This window comes from Stegostoma tigrinum, chromosome 20 (genome assembly GCF_030684315.1).
Source record: "Stegostoma tigrinum isolate sSteTig4 chromosome 20, sSteTig4.hap1, whole genome shotgun sequence".
Taxonomy (NCBI): Eukaryota; Metazoa; Chordata; class Chondrichthyes; order Orectolobiformes; family Stegostomatidae; genus Stegostoma; species Stegostoma tigrinum.
Window position 1 is genome coordinate 12,569,814 of NC_081373.1, and position 23,282 is coordinate 12,593,095.

At 41.3% G+C, this 23,282-nt stretch overlaps 1 protein-coding gene across 10 annotated transcripts in view; it reads left to right on the plus strand.

Annotated features, from left to right (window-relative positions):
- wu:fc17b08 (uncharacterized) overlaps positions 1–23,282 on the plus strand; it is a 122,893-nt gene that overhangs the window by 85,735 nt on the left and 13,876 nt on the right. The window contains exon 2 of one of the 10 annotated variants that reach the window (XM_048550894.2): positions 4,381–4,514. The exons of 7 other annotated variants lie outside the window; for them this stretch is intronic. The gene's annotated coding sequence lies outside the window, so the exon portion shown is untranslated. Of the gene's footprint in view, positions 1–4,380; positions 4,515–18,149; positions 18,260–18,468; positions 18,545–23,282 lie in introns of those variants that run through there. 2 more of the 10 variants (XM_048550896.2, XM_048550897.2) reach the window with 2 other exon arrangements.

Below are 23,282 nucleotides of genomic sequence, written 5' to 3' on the forward strand. Positions count from 1 at the left end.
AAATAACACAACACAAATTATTATTGTAATGTGTTTGTAGTACTTGCTGGTTGTTTTAGGCTCAGTTTCGGTACAAAAACACTATTCTTGTAATAAATTTTGTTTGTTAAATTTTATGCTGTCTGTTAATTTTCTCTTCAATCTTTTAAATTGCTGTTTATTTCCTTGAACTTTTTTTTCTGTTCAAGCTGACAATATGACACATTTCTGGCTGTTACCCATTCAGTTTGAACTGTGACTGGCACAGTGATGTTTAGTGTGACACCATGAAAGGTAGAAGATTGAGAGAAAGTGTTATCTCTAAGTCAGAAACTAAACACCAAGCCAATAAACTTTGCATACAGTCATTATTGACCACTCAGCAACATTTAGGTACTTTAACATCTAAGACTGGCATTATTATTTTTTAAGCATTTTAAGAATCCCTGCAGTGTGGAAACAGGCCCTTTGGCCCAACAAGTCCACACCGACACACAAAGCATCTCACCCAGACACATCCCCTATAACCCCACCTAATCTACACATCCCTGAACACTACGGGCAATTAAGCATGGCCAATCCACCTAGCATGCACATCTTTGGACTGTGGGAGGAAACCCACACAGACAGTTGCTTGAGAGTGGAACTGAACCTGCGTCCCTGGCACTGAGACTGCAGTGCTAAGCACTGTGCCACAAATTTGTTGTGAAAGGCAAATCATGCTTAACAAATCTACTGGAGTTTGAGAATGTAAAAAATAGAAGAGATGAGGGAGAACCACTGTGTCTGGTGTATTTGGATTTTCAGAAAGCTTTTGGTAAGGTCCCTAATAAGAGGCTAGTGGCAAAGTTAAAGGACATAGTTTATATTAGATTAGATTCCCTTCAGTGTGGAAACAGGCCCTTCGGCTCAACAAGTCATCAAGAGCATCCTGCCCATTATCAGTGCAAACTTCTGGTTTATTTCCAATGTTGTTGGTTTGGCACTATTTATTTATATTAAACTATGGGTCACCTGTTTAATATGTTAGTAGCAATGCTATGTCAAAGTTAGCATATAAGTTAGTGCAATTTAATGTATTGCCAACACACTACTTGTTTGCTGTCCCGAAGGATGTTTCTGTTAAATATCCTTTTTGGAATACTTTGCTTTAAATGTTAATATTGTGCAGCTACTGTAATTGTGCCTCAGTGTAAAGATACTGGTAGCCTTGAGGTAATATTGTTTTTGTTGATATTTCCTGATTTGCGACACTCATTACCTTAAATTGCTTCTACCAGTGCCACTGACAGACTTGCAACCACCAGTGTGTCTTGGTATTACACAGCTCAACATGCTTTTTTCAGACAATATCAGGCTTGTTAGGGAAATTTAAAAATTTTATTGGTTTTCATTATTCAAGTGGCTAAGCGATCACAAATCCTTTCAAGCAATAATTTTAAAGTTTAATGCACATGTCTGTCATTAATCAAAACAAAGTAGGAGATGGAGTATAAAACGAGTTTTTTCTTATTTAATCCAGTTAAGGTATGTTTCATTGTCTTTTCTCTATTTGCTATGGCTGTACTAAGTCAGTTTAAATTGCAGGAATCTGAGAGATTTAATATTTTTCTGTAAAATAGCATGCGGTAGTGTTTCTTTCTAGACTCATGGCGATGTTGTTTGAAATTAAACTTTTCTTGCATTATTTCCACCCCCCAAAAAAAAAGTGTTCATGCTACATCTTTACAGTTCTAGAGTATTATAGACATTGCTGTAAAGTAACCAAGTCAGAAGCACAATAATTGTAGAAATGAGTGCACTCTCATTCTGGAAACTTTTTTCCTTCCACGTGCCTGCTGTTCTGTACTTGACAACAGTGGGTGTAGAACTGTAACTTGCACCACTATTACATCAGGATCACTGTCCTTTGGATTTAATTGATCTGGTAGCTGATCTCTTGAATGCATCATTCACTGGTTGCCATAACCTGTGATGTTACTGCTATGTTAGGGACACTCCCCTAAATGATAGCTTATCTAGTGCCCACTTTTCCTAAGTCAAAAACGCAGCTCGGCACCGGCTGCACATAGGGTTTGTGTGAGGATAATGCTTTTTAGATATTGTTAATCAGCATATTCAGATGTCATTACATACCCTGAAGCAGGTAGGACTTGAAGCCTGGTTTCCTGGGGTGCTGACACTGTGCTACAATCACCCCATTTTTTAAAATGAATCTGGCCAGAGTTGATATTACACATTTCTGGAACAGTTGGGACTCCATTCCAGATACCCTGACTCAGAGGTAGGCACATTACCACTTCACCAAAAGACTGTTTTAGATTGATGCTTTTTTCGAAGCAACCTGTCAGAGACGGCATTTCACACCTCTGGAGTAGGTGGAATTTAGGCCCTGGTCCAGAGGTAGGGTCATTACTTCTGCACAAGAGTTCCTTGCTGGAATAAATCCTTTTTTTAATTTTTCTTGATATCCATGATCATTTTTCCCCCGCCAAATCACTTGTTACTTTTTTGCTTTATTCTCCACCACTAAATCACCCTGATTCTGGATCATTTACCCAATTTACATGCAAATCCAGTCAAGGACCGTGCAATGACAACAGATTGGGCTGATGCCATTTTTCTCCACCATCAAATCACCTCTGATAATTTTCACCTGTTAGCCACTAGCCTTAAATCACCTGCTTCCAATTGTTCAATTTCCACGTGGAGCCCACTAATATTAAGAAAAGAGCCCATTAAGGAAGCCAGTGGTATTTTGTTTTTTTGAATGTGTCTGTTTTGAAATCGGCCTGTTCAGAAATGTAATGACACACCTCTGGAGCAGGTAGTACTTGGACTGGGATTTCTTGGTCCAGGGGTAGGGAATACCACCACTGTTCCACAAGAGGACCCCATCTGTTCTTTGCAAGCAGAACAATTACGACAGATTCTACCTGCTTTCACTTAGGAAAGTAGGTGACAGCCATTCTCTGAACCATTGCTCAGGACATTTTCTTCAAAGTTAATCTGCTTGGCTTAAATTTAAACAAAGTTTGTGGCATTTAATTATGAGATGCCATCAGACTGGTGCATTTTCCATTGAAATGCGTCTACCAAGCGGAGTCCACTCTCAAACTAGTCAGCACCCTTTCTCTCATACCATATGAAATGTTTTCCCCTTTACATTGGTATGCTTATGAATGTCCTGATAATTGCAAGACAGAAAGGATTGACAGTCTATTTTAGTAATACACTGGTTCTGTACTCTAAATGAGTCCTAAGAAGCATTTGAAATCCAATATCGTATTTGCGTCATTGCTTTTCGTACAGGAGATTTCCCGCAATCTTGCTCTAATTGAAAGTTCTCATGTACTTGGCAGAAAATCTGTGGTCGATTTAAGTTCACAGGCTTTGCTGTGTTTTACGTCACTATTAAGAAAACGTTTTCACCCGTTTGTTTCATGACGTTTTTCAAAATATTTGTATTCTTGAAAGATGGCTACCTCTGGGATAAAGCTGCATCTATTTTCTATTCATTGGTCATCCTGGGATGTTAATGGTAGGCACAGTAGCCCTTGTGATATTGCTCCCATGATGGTTAAGGTTATTCCAGTATAATGACTCACTGCTGATGGAAATAAAGGCAATTTATGTTGAGCATGGTAAGGTGTGATTTAATTGTTGTGGTATGGGGCAGTGTTGCATTCAACTTGGTGAGTTGCCGCCACAGATCCTGTAGTTTGTGCACTTTGCAATGTTGGAAGGTGCAAGGTCAGTGATCAGCTAGACTGCGGCTCCCTGTGTGTGTGATGTGCCTGCATCCATCCAGCTGAAGGGTGAATATTCTATTTCATGCGTTGAGCCTTATAAAGTATATTGAGCCTTTGTGGAGCTTAACTACTTGGTACACTGCATGTAGTGATGGTTTTACTGTGTCTCATTCAGTTAAGCTGAGGACCAGTAATGACATGTGTCAGTGGTAGTTCTGGAATCTGCATTGGTAGTACTGTTGAAGATCCTGGGATGATGACTGAATTTTCTCTAACTTGTCCAAGCCTTAATGTTATCAGGTTCTACTTGAAGCCAACATGGTGTACTTAATTGGAAGAGATGAATGAATCATTGCAAAATAGTCAGTGTAGTCCAATTTCTGACTTATATAAAAGGTCATTCATAAAGCACATAAAGGTAGTCAGACTGGGAATGCTACCTGAAGGATCTCCTGCAGTTGCATCCTGAGGCATTGGAAACCATGGCCTCCTTCCTTTTGATTCATGTAGGGCCACTGATTTGGAAAGATTTGCCTTTGAAATCTAGTGACTTTGACTTTGCAAGGACTCTTGGTGTCATGATCAGTCAGGTACTTTCTCAATGTCACCAGCATTAAGTCGCACTTAAAATATATGTATTTTCTTTTAGGTTTTTAGATCTAACCTCTTGAATAACCCGTGGCTCCACCTGTGGCACACTTGGAATTCTGGTCCAGGGGACTTTACAAGCCCAAGCTTTCTGCCAGTTTAAAGAAAAGCATCAAAAAAGAAACAATTATTCAGGTATAAAAACAAAAAAAGAAACTGGATGGTGGAAACCTAACAATGACAGAATGGGATCTATTGGCATCTGAAAAACACAAGTCCAACCTTGCCCATCACCACTGCCATGGTTGTTTTGTGATGGGTGTTATGGCTTGTGAAGGGTGGAAAGTCCACTGCCTTCAGCTAGCCACGGCCCAGTCCTCCTCATACAGGCTAAATAATTAACAGGCATTGGAGTTTAAAAAGTCAATCTGACCAGAATAATATACTGCCCATGTCATAAAACAGAATGTGCAGACAGGTAAGATTTGGAAGGCATTTTTTTTCAGCAATGTGGAAGAAATGGGATGAGGAGTTGTACAATTTTGTGCATGCATTGGGAGTTAGGGGAAGTTGTAACGCCAAAGTGCAGGCTAATGCCCTGGCAACATGGGTATGCATTCCACCATGGTGGCTGGTGGACTTTAAATTCCATCTTAGAAAAGGAGTGGCAGATGGAGTTCAATTTAGATAAATGTGAGATGCAACATTTTGGAAGATCAAATCAGGGCAGGACTTATACACTTAATGGTAAGGTTCTGGGGTGTGTTACTGAGCAAAGGAACCTCTGGAGTGCAGGTTCATAGTTCCCTTAAAGTGGAGGGAGTCACAGGCAAATATGATAGTGAACGATGTTTTTGGAATGCTTTCCTTCATTGAATACTGTGTTCAGTGCAGGAGTTGGCAGGTCATGTTGCACCTGTACAGGGCATTGGCCAGGCCACTTTTGGAATACTGTGTGTAACTGTCGTTACCTTCCTATAGGAAGGGTGTTGGGAAAGTTGGAAGGGTCCAGAAAAAATTTATAAGGATGTTGTTAGGGTTGGAGGGTTCAAGCTGTTGGGAGAGGCTGGATAAGCTGGGGCTATTTTCCCTGGAACATTGAAGGTTAAGGGGTAACTTTATAGAGATTAATAAAATCAAGAGGGCTATGGTTAGGGTAAGTAGTCAAGGCTTTCCCTCTGGGATGAGGGAGTCCAAAACTAGAAGGCATAGGTTTAAGGTGAGAAAGGGAAGGGACCGAAGGGGCAACATTTTCACAGAGGATGATGTATGTATGGAAAGTGGTGGAGGCTGTTACAGTTACAACATTTAAAATGCATCTGGATGGGTGTATGAATAGGAAGGGTTTGGTGGGTTATGTGCCAAATGCTGGCAAATGGGACTAGATTTATCTAGGATATCTGTTCAGCATGGATGAGTTGGACAAAGGGCTTGTTTCTATGCTGTACATCTCACTGTATGACTCAAAGCAAAATCCGGGATTGAAGGCTAAATCTCAGTAGTCTCCTGAAACTATCACTGCGCGTGCGCCCACACAGACAGACACGGGCAGGCAGGTGCGCACGAGCACATAGATGTGTTCATTCTGTGCACCACAACTTACGAAGAATATAGTAGCTCGAAGAGTGTGTTTAGATCTACGTGAACAATACTGTGACTCAGGTAGATTGCTTACCCTAGGGTTGTATGGCCTGGAATTCAGATTGAGGTGAGTTGATCAAAGTATTAGGGGAAACTGGTAGAAAGGCTAAAGTACCAATTGGTTGGGGTGTCCAAGACTAGGGCTTCTTGTTCAAAAATTAGAGAGAAACCTTTTGAGATTGAATTGGGGAGCATCTTTGCATGCAGGGATAGAGGGTTTTAAATCTTTGGAGTTGTATAGTCAACTGAGTTCTGGTGTGGTATCTAACGTTGAATTTGTTCAAGATTGACATCTCTTGAATTTTGATCTTTTCAGGGAAACAAGATTTGGGGAGTTACAAGAACGTGGAGTTGAGGATAAAGATCAGCAGTGATTGTATTGGCAGAGCAGGTTCAAGGGACCAAGTGGACTCCTCCTGCTCCTAGTTCTTGCATCCTTATAACATGCCTAATGCAATACTGATGGGAGCCTCCACTGTCAGATGTGACATCTTTTGGATGAGGTGTTAAACCAGTTGAGGCTGTATCTACCCTGTTGGCTAGATGTCAGAGATCCTGTGATGTTGTTACGAAGGAGGTTGAAGGAGTTCTCCCAGTGATGTAGGCTAACATTTAACCCATAACCAACAGAAGTCTCAACACCAGGTTATAATCCAACACACTTACTTGAAATCACAAGCTTTTGGAGTGCTGTCCCTTTGTCAAGTGAAGTGAGGAGAGGCACACAGGCACAGAATTTATAATCAGGGAGATGAAAATATCTTGCAAATGGTGAGTGGACTGTCAACAGGTTGAATAACAAGTCTCTGCAGGTGATTGAGTGTATCAGGCAGTGTGAGTAAAGTGTCAATGGCTGAATTGCAAGTGAAGGGATGATCTATAGTCCGATTAACTATGCTAGAGAGATAGTTATGAAAAAATTAAAACAAAGGTGGTGCAGGAGACAAAATGACTGGAACAACATGATGATGGGTATAAGAGTTCCGTGCTAGCGGTCTAACAAAAGTAACAAGTAATCCAAAACTATGCAAACTAATTAAGATAGAGAGATCATAAGTTATCATGGTGATGGTGTCAAAACAGTACAGTAAGGAAGATTTTATAGATGCAGAACAGTATGGTGGGGTAACTTGTAGCGGGACAGTTGAGGCTGTCTTCATGGGTATGGAACTTGGCTGTTAGTTTCTGCTCAGTGATACTGCATTGTTGTGTATCTCAAAGGCTGCCTTGGAGGCCGCATACCTGAAGATTGGAGACTGATTGCCTTTGACCAATGAAGTGTTCCCCAACTGGGAGGAAGCATTCCTGCCTGGTAATTGTGCAGTGTCCATTCATTCGTTGTCATAGCATTTGCATGATCTTGCCAATATACCATTCTCGGGGCATCCTTGCCTTGTGACTTTGGTTAGACCCTTGGCATACAACTCTACACCCATCATGTGATTCCAGTCATTTAGTTTGTCTCCAGCAATACCTTAGTTTTAAATTTTTGTCAGTATCTCTTTTGCATCAATTAATCAGATTATGGGTTATCCCTTCACTTGTGATTCAGCTGTTCACAATTTACTGACAGTGTTGATCACCTGCAGAGACTTATTATTAGGCCTGTCGTCACTTCACTCTCTCCATTTGTGTGATCTTTTGATCTCTGATTATAAATTCTGTGCCTGGGTGCCTCTCCTCACTTCATCTTATGGAGTCATTTCAAATAAACTTGAACTGCGACCTGGTATGTGACTTCTGACCTTGTCCACCCAGTCCAACTCCGATACTTCCACATAATAAACATCATTCAAAAGAGATATTGGGTTTTCCTGTTTTGGAGCCTGCTGAGTAAAACTTGGCTTCCATATCTCCCTCTTCATAAAACATTTTGTTGAATTAAAAATCCAGTGTGATAGTGAGGTCATAAAAGACACTATATAGAAATGTGAATTTTCCTAATTCCTTCCTAAATCTATTTTAACGAGTCGCTAGATCTTCGGGTCAGATCAGCCATGATTTAACTCTGCTTAAGAATGGAACTGAGAATCACTTGCTCTGTATATTGTGCATACCTACTCCCATTGAGAGAGCTTAAGTATAATTTTTTCACAGTGTTATGAATCGATGCACTTTTGAAAGAAGTGCAGTTCATTGGTTATGAAATACTTTCAGATGTGGTTGACTTAAAATAAACTAAATAAATTTGTGTTTTTCTTATGTTCTGATATCAAACCAACTATTAGAAATTATAGAGCTAGCAAGAACTGCAGATGTTGGAGTCAGAGACAACACAGCCTGGAGCTGGAGGAACACAGCAGGCCAGGCAGCATCAGAGGAGCAGGAAAGTTGACGTTTCAGGTTGGGACCCTTCAGAAATAGGAAGGGGGAAGAGAGCTGGGAAGTGAATAGAGAGGAAGAGTGGGACTGGGAAGGGTAGGTGGGATGGTGACAGGTGAATGCAGGAGGTGGGGATGAGAGGGAGGGTTGGACATGGAATGAGGCTGGGGTGGGAGATTTCAAAACTGGAGAAATCTGCGTTTCCACTTTTGGGCCATTGGGATGTAGGCTCCCAAGGCAGAAGAGGAGGTGTTGCTCCTCCAGTTTGTGGGTGGTGTCATTGTGACACTAGAGGAAGCCCAGGGCATTCCACTCCCTCACATTCCAGATGTCCTCCTATTTCAAGGACTGTAACTTGCCCCCTCTGGTGATCGAAAAATGCCCTCAACCGCATCTCGTGTTTCCCGCACTTCTGCCCTCAAGTACCCTCCTTCCCCCAACAAAAATAAAGACAATTCCCCTTTTCCGCACATATCACCCCACCAACCTCCTGTATCAACGTATCGTTCTGTCATTAGGCCACCTACAATCTGACCTCTCAACCAAAGAGACACTTGCCTCCCATCCCTATTTGCCTTTCGTAGGAACCGTTCACGCCGCGACTCCCCTCGCTCCATGCTTCTTGCTAACCCCACCACCCTGGCACCATTTTCTGCAACTGCAGGAAGTGGTACTCCTGCCCCTACACCACCTCGCTCACTTCCATTCAAGGCACCAAACAAACCTTCCAAATCAGACAGGGGTTCACCTATACATCTATCAACTTGGTCTGCTGTACATCGGTGAGATTAAGCGGAGACTCGAACCATTTTGTAGAGCATCTGCACTCTACCCAACAAAGCGACACTTTCTGGTGCCAACCATTTTAACTCCCTTTCCCACCCTGTGGGTGACACGTCCATCCAGTGTCACAATGACACCACATGCAAACTGGAGGAGCAACACCTCATATTCCGCCCCGGGAGCCTACAGCCGGATGGCCTAAACATGGAATTCATCAGTTTTAAAATCTCCCCAGCCTCTGCCTCATCTCATGACCACGCCTCCCTCTCGTCACCGCTTCCTTGACCTGACGCAACCTTCTCTCCCCTTCCCATCCCACTGACCACTCCCCACCTGTCACTATCCCACCTGCCTTCTCCAGCCCCAGCCCTTCTTTTAATTTATTTCCCAGCTTCCTTCCCCCTCCCCATTTGTGAAGAAGGGTCCCGATCCAAAATGTGAACTTTCCTGCTCCTCTGATGCTGCCTGGCCTGCTCTGTTCCTCCAGCTCTAAACTGAGTTGTCAATTACGAATTATAGATTGTTTATCTATTCAGCATAATTTCAGAAGTTCTTGATCTGTGTAAAACTATGTCTGTGTTTGGTTTGTATAAAATGTGATATTAAACTATTTTCACCCTGCAACATATGGTATGTTAGTTATTATGCATTTGTTTGACTGAAGAGATTGAACTGAAGGATGGAACATGACGTAATAACGTCAACCTGCATTTGATGAATGGAATACTCCAGCCAGTGCTTTCAAATTTAAGTGAACAGTCAGAACTAAGAACACAAAACACTACACACCATGTTTTATTCATGGTTTTGTTCCAAAACAAATTGCCTTTTGTTTGGAACTACTGGAGTGCAGTCAGAGACAGAAACCCTGTTCTCACTCACGTGGAAATAAGTTTAATCTTCTGGGCCCAATGGAATTGTAGAACCCACAGAGCTTTGTGACTATTGAATGTTTGTTGCATTAAACCGATCAAATTCGGTGAAGGCCACATGGTCTGTTTGTAATCTGGATTCCCACCCCTGTGCTGCTTAAGAGGAGCCTACACACTTATTGAGCATAGTGTGAAGAGCAATCAAGACAAATTGCGCTCCCGAAACTGGATCCCAATACAACTTTAAAAAGCATGAGCTTTAACTGCACTGTAGTGGACAGTGTATTAACAAGAAACAGTTTTGAGTTTCTTTTGGGATGAATTCAGACTGGTGTGTGAACGTACTGCAGTCCTTGAAATCCGGGTAATTGTGCCCTTAAAGCATGACAACTGTGTGAGCTTGTGGTTCTTGTATGTTGAATATGTTTTATGATGTATTCTTGATTGGTGGGTCTTAAATCAGAAAACCAAAGTAAGTTAGTGATCACACTTGCTATGTACACACATATTAAAAGGGACCACCAACCAAGAGATGTCAGAGTAGGTTTGAAGGCAAAATGTTTGGACATTCCAGAAGCTCTTGAGTATGCTGCTGGACCTAATCATAAGTGGGATGGTTGTATGGATGCTACAACCACTCCCCAAGTGCAGGGTTAATCCAGTGTATACACTGTCTCTTTGTCCATCTTGGGAGTATGTGATTCTGGCCATGAAACAAAGACAGAATTGGGTTAAGTTGTGATGTGGCTTTGAAGTGAATAATTGCTTGGCTGAGAAAGTTAGTAACTTGGGAAGAAAGTGTTGGTAGAACCTTTTTGCTTGGAGAGTGTGAATGCCTACTTGTTGGATGTCCTCCTTTTCATAGTTATAGGTACAAGTGACGTGCATAAATGTTTGATGTATACTACTACACTGTGTGCTGTATGGAAACAACAAAATTCTGACACACTATTGTCAAGAAGTGGTGAAATGTGTGTGGCCTAAAAGTATTAATTTTTTAAAAGAGTTTGTATGGCAAACTGTTATTGTTATTGGTTTATTTTTGTGAAAATATTTTAGTACTTGGGCCAGTCTTTCTGGAACCATGATGATACCTTTGTAACCTAGAAAGGAAATTATTCAGAACAGTTAGGGAAATATGTTACCTCTTTGAAACAGTTAAGTTTGTAAAAGTTTCAGACTGCTTGGTTAGAATCCTCCATTGGTTATTTCAAAGTTGAAAAAGACTCGCAAACTAAATTGTGAATAACTAAGGGGAAAGGCCTCCTAGATCACAATCCAGTAACTGCGAAGAAGTGGTTAAGTCAAATCCAGAGGGGCAAAATTTCTCTGGAATTTGATTAGTATGAAGTAATGGTGCTGGCAAGGGACTTTGTTATATCTTAGATTTTGAAATCTTTCAAACTGTTAACTTGGTCTGATTTATTTTATTTCTTATATGTAATAAATTCATGTTTCATGTTATAACAAAAGTTAAAACCGCACAACCTTGTGTGCATATGTTTCAGGGAAAGACCACTACGTTAAATTAGAAAAATAATCTATCAAATCAAACTCCATTCTGGGATCTGATTTGTCCAGTAGCGACATCAGCTAGGATTGTAACAAAATGAAGGCTTACTAACTGTGGCCTGACTATTTCAATTATCTAATTGATGGTCATTTTAAAGTAAGTATTCTGTCTTCTGCAGTATTGAGTTTGCAGTATTGAATGCCGTGTTGTTATTTAAATTGGCTTTTGCTTGCAGCTGAAGCCCTTACAACACTCGTTCCACATCCTTCCATGGCTTTGTTTTATCCCTACCTTTAGTGATCTGTTTCAGCACTCTGCCTTGTCCAACTCAGATCTGTGATATTCTGTTATTCTTGTATATCTCCAGTTTGTTGGTGGCAATCCAGTTTTCAGCTGCTGATGCTCATAGGCTTCTGTCTGTCAGAAAATACTGTGCAAAATCCATATTGTTGTCCAACCATTAATGGTCTGTCTGAATACTTCAGCTTTTGTTTGATGCTCCTGTATAGCACTTTTTGAGATGCTTTACCTTTTATAAAGGTGCTACGTAAATGCCGTTGTCAAGACACCAAAATCCAATGACAGTGTTCAGTGGCTAGAAAGGAGTTCCCTTCATGTCCTGGCCAGAGGCAGACTTGCACTGGTGGCATTTCCTTAGTGGCTCTCCTGTTAATTATTTGCAGGTACGTCAGCAACTTTTGACAGCTGAATTGGGAGTGACCCAGTTTTGTGTGCGGTCCAGTCCAACCACATGCATTTTTATTTGATTTGAGTATGGTTGGGAAATTTCCTGGAGAGTGCTCCCTGTCTGTCACTGAAAGACAGACTTAATGACCTTGTTTCTGGCTTTGTTTTTGAGAAGCCATTCACAGAAGAAGTAATGGAATGGCGCAGCACAAAAAGAAGATATTCAGCCCATTATAGATAACAAGGTGTAGAGCTGGTTGAACACAGCAGGCAAAGCAGCCGAGGAGCAGGAAAGCTGACATTTCAGGCCTAGACCCTTCTTCGGGAAATGCTGCTTGGCCTGCTGTGTTCATTCAGCTCTACACCTTGTTATCTTGGATTCTCCAGCATCTGCAGTTCCTACTATCTCTATTCAGCCCATTGTTCTTGTTCCAGTTTGAAAGTGCTATTCAATAAGTCTTACTCCTTTTCTGTTATATGTACAAATTCTGTTTTGAAAGTTAATGAATTTTGATTTCACTACCCTTTTCAAACAATGTGGCATGGATAGCCGTAAATCACTGCATCTTGAAGAAAAATCCTCCTTTTTCCCCTTGCTACAGATCTTAAAATATGTCCCCTGGTTGTGGATCCTCTGTATAAACTTTCTCACACAAAACATGAATGCAAGACGATCTTGTTAAACATAATTGTTTGATGAAGTAGAATATTAAAGACACAATGAACCATTTGATGTAGATGATGAATCGTGTTCTTTTTGAATGGGTAGAGTGGGCTTGATGGGCTGAATAGTCTACTCCTGCATTGATCTACCTCCTAGTAATTTTGGCTTCACTTTTAAAGCCCTTTGCTGGAGGCTGCTTGAGATTTCTCTTGCCCAACGTTTTCTCTTCAAGTGACTTGATCAAAAATGTTCACATTTTTTTGCTGCGACAAATGGAGTGCAATATATTTTGCTCAGTCAACAACAGTCATTGATCTTAAAAGTGAGTCTTGCAAAGCTGCTGTTTCTTCGATTCGTTTCTTTACTGTTCCTTGATGTAACATCTGCAGGTGTCCCTTAAAAAGGGGTGCTCACATTAACCACAAGCTAGTGTGTTTCAAGATGATGGCTTGTGTTGTGTCTTGCAGACTAGCAACCACGCTTTAGTTCAAGACCGTCCATGGCTTTGTTTTCTTCAGAGGCTCAAGCTAATGCCCTGGGAACATGGGTTCAAATCCTACTAAATTAAAAATCAATTAATAATTCTGAAATTGAAAACTCTATAATGATGACCATAAATCGTCAAATATCTCAGAACCTGATCTGGTTGACTGTTGTCCTTTTAGGGAAGGAAATTCTGCCATTCTTACTGGTCTGGCTTACTTGTGTCTCCACAGCAATGTGGTTGACCTTTAACTGCCTATCTGCTTATCATAATGCCTAAAGATTTTTTTTTCGCAATCTCACAGTTTCTCATTGATTTATCATGTTTACTGTCTGGTGATTTCCCCTATGCATTCACTATTTAGTTCAAAGTCTTCTCTACCACCCCAGCTAAATGACAGCAGAACACTGGTCCTAGCTTAATTCAGGTGAAATAAAAATAGTGTGTAGAAAATCATACTGGACTCAATGTTAACTTTGGTTCTCTCACCACAAATATTGCCAGACCTGAGGCCAGAGAAATTTGGATTGCAGAGCTGTTGTCTTCACCACGAGGGCAAGAAGTCAGAAAGTAGCAGGGTAGAAAGAAAAGTGGCTGCAGTGGGAGATAACAAGATGTGGACCTGAATGGACACAGGCCAAGCAGCATCTTTGGAGCAGGAAAACTGATGTTTCGGCCCTAGACCCTCTTAGGCCCAAAATGTCAGCTTTCCTGCTCCTAAGATGTTGCTTGGCCTGCTGTGTTCATCCAGCTCCCCATCTTCTCCAGCATCTGCAGTTCCTGTTATCCCCGGGCTGCAATGGGAGTTGTGAAGAGCAGTTTTAAGCCATGGAAAGCAAGACTGAGATCAATGGGAACTACTTAAAAAAACTTGATATCACTGAAGAAACAAATTCTTTGCAAATGAATGTAGAATTTTTGGTTTAAAGCTAAAGCTCAACTGAGGTGTGTGGGGAGAAATGTAGTATTTGCTTTTGTAATGAGCTCTGTCATTTGAACTTTAAAGAACAATGCAGTAAAAGGATTGGTAACTGCTTGACTGAAAATTTCTAACTTTGTGTATGTGTGCATGAAACACAAGTTGTGATGTCACTAATCCCATGGAAGGTTTTTAGGATGATGAGTTTTTGTGTAGATGTACAATGTCAATTATTTTGAAAAAATACTTCTAGTATGTGTGTTATGTCATTTTAAACAGTTTCTAGGAAATTAATGCATTGCTTGTGTGTTGTGACTTTAGATTTAATAGAGTGCAGTAACTGAAAGTGTTGATGAGTTCTTCAAATTCTACTACTTTGTGAGTGCAACTATTTCACGTCAACCCAAAAAATCGTAAGCCTCATCACCTAATGAAGGAGTTAGTGAGAAGTTCCTGAAAACTAAAAATTGAGTCCTGAAAATCAAAATGTAGCCCTCAAGAAAGTCTCAAACTCTTGGCAAAAGAATATTTCACTTGGTGCTCATCTACATCCCATGTCCTGCTGTCATCCATCCAAGAATTTCAGATTTGTTGGGCAGTTGTAAGTTCTGTGGAAGTAGGCTATTTGACCCATTGAGTCAACACCAACCCTCCAAATCCCATCCTGACCCAGTAATGGTGGCCTTGAAATTACTGCGCTGTCATAAAAATTCATCTTGTTCAACAATGCCCTTTTTAAGGAAGGGAATTTGCTGCCCTTGTTCAGTATAACCTCTGAGTCCAGACCTACAGCAATTTGTGAGAGTCTTAACTGCCCATTGAATTGGCACAGCAAGCCACCGAGCTGTGCTCAAGAAGGCAGCTTGCCATCGCTTTCTTGAGAGCAATTGGAAAAGAGAATTTTGTGAAAACCAAAAGAACTGTGGATGCACTAAATCTGGACCAAAAACAGAAGTTGCTAGAAAAGTTCAGCAGGCCTGGCAGCATTTGTGAAGAAAAAAAATCAGCGTTAATGTTTTGGACCTGGTGACTCTTTCTCAGAACTGATGGTAGCTGGGTAAGCGTCGGTTTATACGCAGAAAGTAGGGAGGGGGATGGAGTGGGGAATAAATGATAGGCTAAAGGATAGAGTCCAAAGAGAGAGAAGAGCAGTTGGATAACAAAGGGATTGATAATGATTGACAAGGAGGGTGAATAGCTGTTAATGGGGATTGTTAGTGACTCGCAGTAGGTAGTGTGTAATGGCAGGATATGTGATAACAAGGCCTGGTGTGTGGGGTAGGCATGGGAGGAGATGGGAGAGTTTGGACCCTAAAAATGATTGAACGTGATACTGAGTCTGGAGGGCTGCAGGAAAATAACGTGTTGTTCTTCCAGCTTGCGCTGAGCTTCGCTAGAACACTGCAGCAATCCAGAGATTGAGACATTGACCAGGGTGGTGTGTTGAAGTGGCAGGCCACTGGAACTCGGTCTTTTTTGCGAGCAGAACGTAGATGTTCTGCAAAACAGTCACTCAGTCTAGGCTTTGTTTCTCCAATGTAGAGGAGACAACAATGTGAGCAGCAAATGCAGTTGCCGAGATTTGTTTTGAATATGTGCAATCTAACATAACGGTTCCTCACAATTTGGTATAAGACCTTATCATTCCTCCTGATGTAATAGATGAGGTATGACTTACATAACAATAATTGTCCACTTGTTATTTGTGTTTCATACGTTGTAATATTTTTAGCCAAGTGGCATAGAACTCCAGTGAGTAAATGAAGAATGCCTCTACCTCTAATTTTATTATAGTTGTTATGTACATACGAAAAACGTTTGTCCCTCAACTTTGTTTCCCACCTGGAAACATTAGAGGCACAACTTTTTTACATTTCCTGACATCTGTATGTAACAAAACAGTGAACTGTTGCATAGCAACAAGCAGAAAAGAAATAATGACCACATGAATCTTGTTTTAGTAACGTTGGTTGAGGAATAAATGTTGGCCTGGGCATGGGCGGATGGTAGACCAGTGGGATATAACACCTGCGGGATCTTTGTCATGAAACTGAGAGAGCAAACTAACCTCATCCTGAGCTCTAACTCAGTGGATGTAGATGTCAGCTGGTAGTTTGACTGAATTGGCATTTTGAACTCATTATCTAACTGTCTCTTCTTCGCTCGCGCTGTCTCTCTCGCTCGCCCGTGCTCTCTCCCCTTCTTGAATGGAACTTAATACCATAGGGTGCAGGGGCCTTGTCAGGCTCTGGTCCCATTAGTCTTTCCAGTAATTTTTCTCTCGTTAATAAAATGTGAGGCTGGATGAACACAGCAGGCCAAGCAGCATCTCAGGAGCACAAAAGCTGATGTTTCGGGCCTAGACCCTTTGTGCTCCTGAGATGCTGCTTGGCCTGCTGTGTTCATCCAGCCTCACATTTTATTATCCTGGAATTCTCCAGCATCTGCAGTTCCCATTATCTCTGATACAGTTTTTCTCTCGTGGTTGTTTTGAGTGCCTCCTTCCTTTTTGCCTCTCAATATTTTATTAATTTTGGAATGCTCCTTCAGTGAAGACAGACAATGGCAGCAACAAGCAAAAGGGGCCTTTTGCGTATAGCATAGTGGCTATACCCTGCCCTTAGCAGAGCGCAGTGGCCCTCGTGCATCCCTACCTTTTGATTGTAAAGAAAGATACCGATTACTTGTTGTCAAAGTTTCTGCCACTTCCTTGTTTTCTATTATTAATTCCCCAAGGTCATCATACATGAGACCAGTGCTTACTTTCAGAAGGGGCAATACATTAGCAATACTGGCCAAGGTTTTCCTCGCTGAAGTCAAACCTTAATTTGCTGCATCTGTCTCCATTATGGCGCTCTTTAAAACATGCCTGTGCCTAAGGTTTTGGTTGTCTGACCTAATATTTCTCTTTCTGTACTTTGTTGGGTTTAATCTTATAATCTTTTGTCAAGCATGTTTTGCTTTGTGAAAGGTGCTATAGAAATGCAAAGCTTTTTGTTGCACTATCCTTGCAATTGAACTTGGCAATGGCAATTTATTGGGCTGGAAATCAAAATGATTTAAATCGCCCAATTCTTCACTTTTTAATAATGCCAAAGCATCTTTAACTACACGAAAAAAGGCCACAATGTTCTTTGTAGGTTGCTGCAAAAGGCTGAGCTGAGTGTGGTGGTATTAGATAACACACTAAAAGCTTGGTCAAGGAGTGGCAATGTCATAGGAAGGAATTTCAAAGATTCTGGGACTCCATCTGTCATTATTCCAGCCTTCCTACTGTGAAGTCTCCAATTGCAGTTCACCTACTTGTTGTGCAAGAGAATTCTGTCTGTTTGCTTGTTTTTCTTTAAATCACTCCTTAAAACCCACCTTTTGAGCAATCTTTTGGTTACTGGTCCTGGTATCATCTTCAGTGGTGCAGTGTTAATTTTTTTTCGATTAATGCTGCTTTGAAGCACGTAGGGACATGTTAAAGATGCTATATAAATGCAAATTGCTGCAATTTTGTGGTGAGGAGTACACAGGCAAAGGAATGAAGACTTACAGCCTGGCAATTGGAGGAGATTGCTGAGCTCGGATAGGATGGGGTCAGAGTCGTGGAGGGATTTAAGGTTGAGACTTTGAGTTAATGATCTGGGTCAACTTGCAATGGGGCTGATGCTGGATTAGGAGAAAATTAACAGCTTGCAATTGAATCTCTCGGAAGTTGGCATTATTTAAACTGAGACGGTTTCATTTTCAAAGGTTTGCAGTCTTTGTTAAAGATGGTTAGTAGTAAAGAATGGTGTCAGTGGCTAAGCAGTCAAGGCTAGCTAATGAGGTTTTGACCAAAGAACTCAACCTTCCCTTTAAGGAGAGAGGAAACTATTTACCTTTAAGGCCCATCCCCCACATCTTCGGTCCCGTATCACCCAGTCTGCCTTTTGTTTGATTTAACCCTGGAGATCAGTTTTTAAAAGCCAGTTACCCTGTGAGAACTGGCTGGGCATAAAGCATGATCATTAGAGTTCCAGCTGGGAGTTGAGTCTTTGCTGCTGTTTTCCATTGGCTTGAGACCGGTAGGAATAAAAATTAAGTAAATTGACACATGATATATTTGACAAAAAAAAAGTGACAGTTTGGAACAAACGCTAGTGCTTGCATTAAAGAGAGAAGTCGGGAACTAGAGGAGGAAGTGATGTAAAAAATTTAAAATGGAACAGTGAAGAAGGACGCCACAGCCTTGCTGCTTCCTCATTTTTCCGCTGAATGCTTAAAAATGAAAGAAAACTGGAAGATTGTGGCAAAGCCTAATTTTCTTGCAGAGAGGCGACAAGATTATTTCAAGCTTATATTATTGATGTGTAAGTGAAAGATATCGACGCATCATATCCAGAGAAATAGATCAGAGAAGTAACTTTCAAAAGGTTCCTGCACTCATGGAGAAGCTGGAATAGCATACATTAATTTTTGTGTGTCTTCTGTTTCTGATAATTCCTGCAATTGTTGTTTATCTGCTTTGGCCTGTAGATGTGTGCAACCATTCCCTTGCTGCACAATTTGACTTTCTTGGGTGTTTCACTGAGTGTATTGATAATTGAGGTGGGGATAGAGGATTCCAAGGAGCATCTCTCTGAAGAGAGCAGACAGTTTATTATTCGAGGTGCAAACTGTTGGCTGATGAGGTCTCCGTGTGAATAAACTGTTCAGAGAGATTCTGGAGTCTGTGCCTTCTTTATGCACTGGGAAGATTTTTCTTGAGACATAGTAGGTAGATAAAAATAGAAGCCCTACAGTGTGGAAATAGGCCATTCAGCCCAACAAGTCCACACTACCCCTCGGAAGAGCATCCCATCCAAACTGATTTCCCCTGATTTCCTGTGTCTAACCCACCTAACCTAAACATCCCTGGGCAGTTTAACATGGCCAATCCACCTGTCCTACACATCTTTGGAGAGTGGGAGGAAACCGGAGCACCCAGAGGCAACCCACGCAGACACGGAGAGTGTGCAAACTCCACGTGGACAGTCGCCTGAGGGTGGAATAGAACCTGAGTCCCTGGCACTGTGAGGCAGCGGTGCTAACCACTGAGTCACCGTGCCTCCCATCTCTTAGACCATCTGTCTGCACCTATGCAACTGCTGCTGATTGTTTGTTATTAATTACAAAAGCGTCTCTTTCAGCTTCTGACTAGTATATGAAGCAGCATCTTCCATTTACGTAGCATCGTCTTTGCTAGGAGCATTATCAACCAATATTTGACACTTAGCCAGATCAGAGAGTAGCACAACATTCCAAACACTGTTAATCTAAAGGGTAAACTAGAAATACTCAGATTTGGCAGGATCCATGGAGAGAGGCCACGCAGCATCAGAGGAGCAGGAAAGCTGACGTTTCGGGTCGCGATCCTTCTTCGACCCGAAGCGTCAGCTTTCCTGCACCTCTGATGCTGCTTGGCCTGCTGTGTTCATCCAACTTCACACCATATTATCTCAGATTCTCCAGCATCGGCAGTTCCTACTATCTCCGTGGAGAGAGGTTCTGTTTGAGGGTAATTGATTTTGAAATTAAGGCAGAACACTGACAATTTGGTCAGATGTAGGTTTTTAAGGGAAGTCTTAAGAGAAGAAAAGAAAGATAGAGAAGTTTGGAAGTGATTGTAGAGCATGGGGCTCAGTAAATTGACCACCAGAGGCAAAAGGATTAAATTTGGGGGTTGAGCAAGAGGCCTACCTAAATTGTTTTTAAAAATACATAAATGGCTGTAATGTGCTTTGGGAAGTCCAGAGGTTGTGGACATACAAGTCGTTCTTCTCACTACCTTGCATCAAATGTGGTTGCTATCTGTAGTATATAATTTTTTTTGCCAGGAGTTGCCTGTCTTGGTATTTCATTATGTGGCTTGGTGTCAGACACTTGGTAAATGTTCTTACGTAGGGCTGTGGGATGTTGTGCTACATTGAAGATGCTATATAAACGCATGCAGTTCTTTTCGTCGTAGTGTCCTTGTCACTGTCATGACTGTGGTCCGTTTTGGCATATTTGACTGAAAACAGAATGTGTATCATGTTTCCCACCTCTTTACTTTTAAAAAATGCCAAAGCATTCATAATACGAAGAGGACTCTCCAACGTAACAACATTCTCCAAGGATTTTGCAGGTATATGGCAAAGAGCCTGAGCTGAGAAATGATTAAAAAGCTACGTTGGTGAAATTGAGGACGAGGATTCCTTTAACGCTCTATCACACAATTAATGGTAGGGCCCTGGGTACTGTTGTAGAAAGGAGAGACTAAGGGGTTCAGGGACATAATTCTCTGAAACTTGCCACATGTCGGCAGGGTGGTTAAGGCATTTAGCAAGCATGCCTTCATCGTTTAGACCTCCCTGAGTAAAGGAGTTGGGATGTCACGTTGAGGTTATACAGGATGTTGGAGAGGCCTCTTCTGTGTACGGTTCTAGTTGCCCTGCAGTAGGAAGGATATCATTAAATTGGAGAGGGTTCAGTAAAGATTTCCCTTGATATTCATAGTAATAGAGGGTTTAAGTTATAAAGATAGGTTTGATTGGCTAGGACTTCTTTCACTGGAGCGTAGGTTGAGGGGGTTATCTTATAGACATTTGTAAAATCATGAAGGGCATAGTAAGGTGAATAGCAAGGGCCTTTTCCCTAGGTTGGGGGAAATCAAAATTGGGGGGCATATTTTTAAGGTGAGATGAGAAAGTTTTAAAAAGGACTTGGGCAACTTTTCGTTTCACACAGTTTCATATATAGAATGAACTGCCAGAAGAAGTGGTGGATGCAGGTTCAGTTACTACACTTAAAAGACATTTGGATAAGTGCACATGGACAGGAAAGGTTTGGAGGGACATGGGCCAAAAACAAGCAGGTGGGACTAGTTTGATTTGAGAACATGGTTGTTGTGGATGAGTTGGACCGAAGGATCTATTTCCATGCTGTGTGACTCTGATACTGTCACATCCTGCAGTTGTCCTCACTGGTTTTGCTGCTCATTTCTGTATTTAGTGTTTACCTGCCTTAATATTTATGTGTAGCTGGGTGTAAATCTTATTTGATTAAAACTCCTGTGAAACACCCTTTTGGATGTTTCTCCATGTTAGTAGGCTGTTTCAGTCCATGTCGCTGTCTGCTGGAATGGCTCCATTATTAACTTTTGCAGGAAACAGTTTGAAATCTTGTTTTGAAAAATTTTTGTCAACTTTGAATCTTACTGCTTGCTCAAGCCTCCCACTTTTCTGGGCACATCATTGGAATGCAAAAGTTAGCTATTGTCATCTTTTCTGTGAGACAAACCCTCTTCCGTATCACTTTGCACTTGGGAAAGAGGTGAGGGCCGAAGAGCTCAGACTTTGCTGTCACTAAGGTTGTGACCTTTAAATAAGCTGCCTTGATTGTTACCCACTGTTGCATTGAAACTGCTCTTCCAACCTACTTGAAAATTGCATCTTTTCTCTCATTGCTCTCCCATCTCCACAATACCCTATCTGAGCTCAACTCCCTGGTTCCCTTATTGGTTCATATTGTTAACAGTTCCCTTTCTTCAAGTACTATACTCCTCTCATTCAAATCTGCCATTATTAACACTCAAAAAATATCAATTTTACAAACTGCTGTCCCATATCCATTGGTCTTTTCTCTCCAAGACTGTCACCTCTCAAATCTGTGCCTGTCTTTCCTGGAAATCCATGTTTAAATTCCTCCAATTGTGTTCCCACCCATGCCACAGCACCAAAATGACTCTGGTCAAATTCACAAATGATACCCTATGAGACTGAAAGGGCAAACTCCGCCTCCTGCTCCTCCATCTGTCTGCATCCTAGAGTTATAGTCTTAGTCATACAGCATGGAAACAGACTCTTGGGTTCAACCAGTCCATGCCAAACATAATCTCAAACTAAACTAGTCCCAATTGCCTTGCTCCTGATTCAGGCATTTCCCATTCATGTATCCATCCAAATGTCTTTTAAACATCCTCCACTTCATCAAGGTCATTCCGCAAGGAAACCACCCTTCGTGTAAAAAAAAATGTTGCCTCATAGCTTCTTTTCAAATCTCTCCTCTCAGCTTAAAAATGTGTCCCCTAGTCTTGAAATTCCCATGTTTGGGAAAAGACAATTATCATCAACTCTTACATCTCATCATTTTATAAATTCCTATAAGGTTGCTTCTCAACCTCCAGCGAGCCAGTGGAAAAAGTTTCAGCCTTTCCTTATGACCTTAGACATACCATTCTGTTCCACCACCACTCTACTGATGGGACTGCATTTGCCCTATTCTACTCTGTCTGTTTGTAGTCAGAAAATCATGTGCAAATCCCTCCCTTTCCACACCCACACAGTTACCTCTATCCCTCAAGAGTTCATCCTTGATATTCTCTTACTTTTCAACCACATGCAGCCCCTCTGTTACAACATAAGAATCGTGACTTTATTTCTCACATGTTCATGGACAACAGCAAGCTCTACTTCACCATCACCTCTCATGACTGCTCCACTGTTGCTAAGTTATCTGGTTGCTTATCCACTATCCCGTACTGGATAAGCAGTATGAGGAGGACCAGAACTGTAAAGATTGTCTTTATGAAGCTCAGTGTCAAATTTTGCACGATATAACATTTTATTACTTGAAATACATGCATATTAATGACTGATTTTGTGATTTAAATCTCTAACACATTCCTTTTTAATTGAATGGTGCTCCTTGTGTCACAGAATGAGCGATGCTGCTCTTCATCTGGAATAGTTTTTTTTAGCAATAATCCTCTTATAGTTGCTAGGCTCTCGGTAGCATAATTGATTTTAGAAATGCATATATTCCAATCTGCCCTTCCACTGTGGGACTGGGTGAATATTTATGTATTTGAACATTTCGCCCTGACCTTTTATGATCTGTTGGAGAGGGTATTTTCTAAGTGTGAATGTTCCAGATTCACAGCTCAGTCCAGAGACTGAAGCGCTTAGTCCAACTTGACACTCCAATGCAATGCTGTTGTATTTCAAGGGAGAGGTTGCTAATATGCTGTCTTGTTGGAAGCATTCAGCCATTCAGTAAGATTGTTGCTGTTCTGTGTGTCAGCTTCAA